Raw genomic sequence first — 6,086 nt, forward strand, 5'->3', positions numbered from 1 at the left:
AACAGTACGTATATTATAAGGTTATTATAAGGATTAAACAATAAACTGCAGTAAAGCACATTAACAAATTGGCTCACAATAAGTATGCAATAATATTAGCTAGAAGTAGTAACAGGAATAGTAGTATGATTCTTTCTTTTGGTATTGATTTGTATAACAAATATCTCATAAGTACCCAGATACTATGCTAGACAGAAGACAACATAACAATCAAGTTTTAACTGAAATATCATTACAGGAGACGGGATACTTTCCTTCACCTGTCTCATCAGGTCAGATCTCTGTATTATCTCTTCTTATGAAGCAGAGGGTTTTGTTCATTTTGTTCATAACTTCCTAGTTATATGCAATGCAATTTCAATTAGTTATTTGTAAGAGTATTTGTTTTTTGTTTCTGTCTTTATATACTAGGCTTTGAATTTCAGTGGAGGCTATGTCTCTTCTTCAACACTGTGTCTACTTAGACTAACTTAGTACAATGCCTGGTACACTGTATCAATTAGATGTTTATTGCATACAGGAATGAAAGAAAGAATGAATTAATTAATTAAGAAAAATAGATGAAAGAGGAAACGCAGGTGCTATGGAAACACATGATCAACAAGGCAATTCAGAGAAAATGTGCCAAGGAACAAGGGGAGGAGTTATGCTCCAGTGTAGGGAATTTCCTGTAAGAAAGAAAGCAGATGGTAAAAAACCTCATCTCCTCTACCACTCCATGCTTCAGTAGCACCAGATTTTACTCCCTTCCACAAAATATATCATGCTCATTAATAACTCCATATACTTTGGGGGAGTAAAAAATGCTCTTCTTCCATGTCTCCATTCGTCAAAAATTCAATGTCAGTCAATCCAAGATCAAAAACCATCTCCACTATAAAATACTCCCAAATTCTCCTCAGCTCAAATGAATTGTTTCCTCATTTCTATTCTATAGTATTTCCTACTGCATCCACTGAGTAAAGGGTTTAAAGTATGTGTGCTTAACTGCAGGTGTTTGTCTCCATCTAGATTAGGATGTCCTTGGAGGCAGGACTTAACTTATTTCACTTTGTATCCCCATAATACTTGCACTTTGTATCCCCAAAATAAAAAATATATTTAATACTTGTTTATCAAACTGAATTGAAACAAAATCCAAGAACTACCACAGCAGGAGTGATAAATTATCTTTTATTCAGTTTTTAACATCAAGCTCACTTCCAAAGCTCTCTTTATCTTTATCTTTATCTTTGCCTTTTTCCAACTGCAACTCACAATGCTAACACCTACTTTACTGACCTTGAAAGGATCTATAAAGTAATATTACCTGGCATTTTTAGGATTAGAACATAAAAGATACTCCTTTTTGTTTGCAGAAATTGCACTACCTTCTTCTTTATATTGTTAGCTTCAGTAGGAGATGCGTTAATATAGAATCTACCTCTTTGATTCTCTCCATCCCTCCAGCCTCTTCCCTTCCTTTTTTCAATCTCTCACCCAAAAATAGAGATCCTCTCTTGAATCTGTAAGTACACCAAAGTGAAAATCTATACTGTTGTTAAATAATACATTAAATCCTCAATAAATACAAGAAGTATTAAACAATCCAAATAAAAGTAATTTAATAGAGCTAGGAAAATCATCAGGTTTTCTGATTTTCTGAGGCTATTTTATCACCTTTTAACTTAAAAAACAGTGGTAACAATAAAGAGTTTGCATTTGAAAACTGAGACCAGACTGAAAGTAAAGTTACCCCAAGAACCAAGTAGCAGGTGGGGATCATCTGAGCAGAAACAATGGTGCATGTGCAAGCCCTGAGGCTGGGGAAGAACATGGCATCCTCAAAGAACCTTAAGAAAGGCAGGTGTCTACTGCTGTGAACCAGGATGTGAGTAAAGCAAGATGAAGTCTTCGAGGTAAGCAGGGGTCAGATCATTCAGTGCTTTGCAGGCCCAGTAAAGGATTTTATTTTCATTTCAAGTGATAAGGATTTCTTTGAGTGTGTATTCCTAAAACATCACAGTGGCTCTTAAGTGGAGGATGAACTGCTAGGGAATTTGTCTTAGAAATAAGATAAATAAAAATAGATTCATTCTTTCGTCCAAAAAATACTTAGAAAGCAATCAAAAGCCATCTTTTTACAGAACATTTTCAAGGATAGATCATATGTTGTGCCATCAAGCAAGCCTTAACAAATCTAAGAAAATAGAAATAAATTCTATTATCTTTTCCAACTATAATGGTATGAAATGAGAAATCAGTAACAAGAGGAAAACTGAAAATTTACCAATATGTGGCAAGTACACAACACACTCCTGAACAATCAAGGGATCAAAGAAAAAATAAAAAATCAGAAAGTGGGGCACCTGGCTTAGTCAGAAGAGCATACAACTCTTGATCTCAGGGTCGTGAGTTTGAGCCCCATTGTGGGTACAGAGATTAACTGAAAATAAATAAGTAAATGAGCTCAAAAAAATCAGTAAGTATCTTGAGGCAAATGAAAATGAAAATACAACATACCAAAACTTATAAGATGCCACAAAAGCATTTCTAAGAAGGAATTTTATAGCAATAAAAGCCTACATAAAGAAAAAGGAAAGGTCACAAATAAACAACCCAACTTTACATCTCAAAGAATCAGAAAGAAAACAAAACAAAACTAAACTAAACCCAAAGGTAGCAGAAGGAATAACAAATATTAGAGCAGAAATAAGTGATTTATAGACAAAAAAATGAAAATATCATAAAACTGAGTTAGTTTTTTGAAAAGATAAACAAAATTGACAAAACTTCAGCTAGACTAACCAAGAAAAAAAGAGGCCTCAAATAAAACTATTAATGAAAGAGAAGTTATTACAACTGACAAAACAGAAATACACAGGATAATAATATAAATACTCCAATCCAATTAAATGGATCACTTCAAAATGGAAAAAAAAACCACACCAAAAAATCAAAAAAACAACAATAACAAACAAAAACCAGCAACAAGTGTGATAACCAGGAATAAATTCCTACAGACAAACACCATGCCAAGACTGAAATATGCAGAAATAAAATGTCTGAACAGCTGATAACAAGTAAGGAGATTGAAGCAGTAATCAAAAACCTCCCCAAAAAGAACACACCTCCTCAAGACCAGATGGTTTCACTGGTGATTCTACCAAGCATTTAAAGAAAAATTAATGCGAATCCTTCTCAAACTCTTCCAAAAAACGAAGAGGAGGGAATACTACCACTCATTTTATGAGGCCAGTGGTACCTTGATATGAAAGCCAGATACATTACAAGAAGTGAAAATATAGGCATATATCCCTAATACATATAGATGCAAAAATTCTCAATAAAATTCTAGCATAGTGAATTCCACAGCACATTAAAAGTATCAAATAAAAATAAAATGGGATTTATTTCTTGAATGCAAAAATGGTTCACTATCCACAAATCAATAAATGTGACCTATCATATTAATAGAATGAAGGATAAAAAGTACACGATTCTCTCAATAGATATATAAAAAGCATGTGACAAAATTCAACACCCTTTAATCATAAAAACTCTCAACAAATCGGGTACAAAAAGAATGGATCTCAACATAATATAAGGCATATGTGACAAACCCACAGTTAACATACTCAGTGGTGAAAAACCAAAAGCTTTTCCTCTAAGATCAGGAAGAAAAATGTTCACATGTACCACTCTTCTCAAAATAGTTCTATAAGTCCTAAGCAGCGCATTAGGCCAAGAAAGAGAAAAAAAAGGCATCCATATCAGTAAGAAGGAAACAAAATGTCTCTGTTTGTAGATGATACTCCACCAAAAAACTGTTTGAAATAATCAACAAATTCAGTAAAGTTGACAGATATAAAATCAGCTGGCAAAAATAATTTGCATTTCTATATGTTAACAACAAAATATCTAAAAGAAAAATAAAACAATCCCATTTAAGATAGCATCAAAACCAATAAAATACTTAGGAATAAATTTGACTAAGGAGGTGAAAGATCTATACACTGAAAATTGTAAGACACTGATGAGAGAAATTGAAGGAGACACAAATAAATGGTAAAATATCCCATGTTGGTGGATCTGAAGAATTACTATTGTTAAAATGTCTAAACTACCCAAAACCATCTATAAAGTCAATGCAATTCCTACCAAAATTTCAGTAGAAGTTTTTTCACAGAAATAGAAAAAGCAATCCTAAAATGTGTATGGAACTACAAAAGACTCCAAAGAGCCAAAGGAATATTGAGGGGGAAAAAAAAAAACTGGAAGAATCACACTTCCTGATTTCAATCTGTATTACAAAGCTGTAGTAACCAAAACAGTATGGTACTGGCATTAAAACAGACACACAGACCAATGGAACAGAATTGAGGGCCCAGAAATCAGCCTATGTGAATAATCAATTAATATTTGGCAGGAAGCTGAGAATAATCAATGGGGAAAGGTAGTTTCTTCAATAAATGGTTCTGGGAAAACTTGAGAAATAATGAAATTAGATCCGTACACAAAAATTAAACCAAAATAGATTAAAGACTTAAATGTAGAAGACCTAAAACTATAAAAATGCTAGAAGAAAAGAGAATAATTTCTTGGCATTGTTACTTTCACTGATTTCTTAGACATGACACCAAAAAATAAGTGACAAAAGGAAAAATAAACAAGTGGGACTACATCAAATTAAAAAGCTCTGCACAGACAAAGAAACAAACAACAAAATGAAAAGGCAATCTATAAATAGAAGTAAGTATTTTCAAACCATGTATCAGATAAGGAGTTAATATGCAACATTTATATAAAAAAGAACTCATACAACTCAATAGCAGAAGCACAAATACTCTGATTTAACAATAGGCACAGGACCAAATAGACATTTTTTCAAAGACATACAGATGGTCAATAGGCACATGAAAAGATGCTCAACATCACTAATCACCAGGGAAATACAAAGCAATTAGGAAACAGATCTGCACATATATGGACACAATGGGCTTCTAAAACAGGTGCAAAGAGAATTCAGTTAAAAAAGTAGTCTTTTTGACAAATTGTGCTGGAACAACTGAACAACCATATGGAAAAAAAAATTAACCTCAACCTATACCTTTCATCTTGTTCAGTAATTAGCCAAAATAGACTACAGATCCAATGTAACCATAAAACTAGAAAACAATAGAAGAAAAATTTTCTTGATCTTGGTTTAAACAAAAAATTTGTAGGTTTGACATGAGAAGCAAAATGATTAAAAAAAAAAGACAAATTGGGCTTTATTAAAATTAAAAACTTTTTCTCTGAAAAAGTGTTAAGAGAGTGAAAGAATAAGCTAAAAATTCAGAGAAAATATTCACAAATCACATATCTGAGAGGAATTGTATATAAAATTTATTAAAATTTCTCAAATCTCAGTAGTAGGAAAGCAAACAGCATAATATAAAATGGACGAAAGATATGAACAGACACTGAACCAAAGAAAATATCTGGATGGCAAATCAGTTCATCTTTCCGTGAAAGTGACTAACATCATTAGTCACTAGCAAAATGTCAATCAGTAGCAGTGAGATATCACTATACACTTACTACCATGTCTACAAAGGAACAGGAAGGTAGAGGAGGACGACGAGAAGAAAGAGAAAGAAAGGAAATAGGAAAAGAAACTGATAATCCCAAGTGCTGTCAAGAAAACAGCAACTGACAATCTCACGCATTGCTACCAGCAATGAAATAAAAAGCTGGGAGTGATGCTGAAGGAAGAAGCATTATATGAAATTATCATATGGGAGAATGAACCTATAATATGAACGCATCATGTGGGAGAATGAACAGACTAGGGGAATATAGTATAATCAATTCCAGAATTACTTAGTGACTCAATAATGGTACAAACCTCTGGAAACTAATTCTCATCTAGGAGAAATATGTAGTTTTAGTCTTAAAAAGGGAACCTCTAAAATAAAGTAGTGTTAAGTGGGACCAAAACCTGTATTCATGATAATTAGCTCTAAATAAAAAGGAACTTCTGCCATCAAAAACCACAGAAATAATCATCCAAGATAAGAAATGCCCAGATATAGTCTTACATAAATGTTTAAAAACATAGAAGT

This window comes from Martes martes (assembly GCF_963455335.1).
Source record: "Martes martes genome assembly, chromosome: 5".
NCBI lineage: Eukaryota > Metazoa > Chordata > Mammalia > Carnivora > Mustelidae > Martes > Martes martes.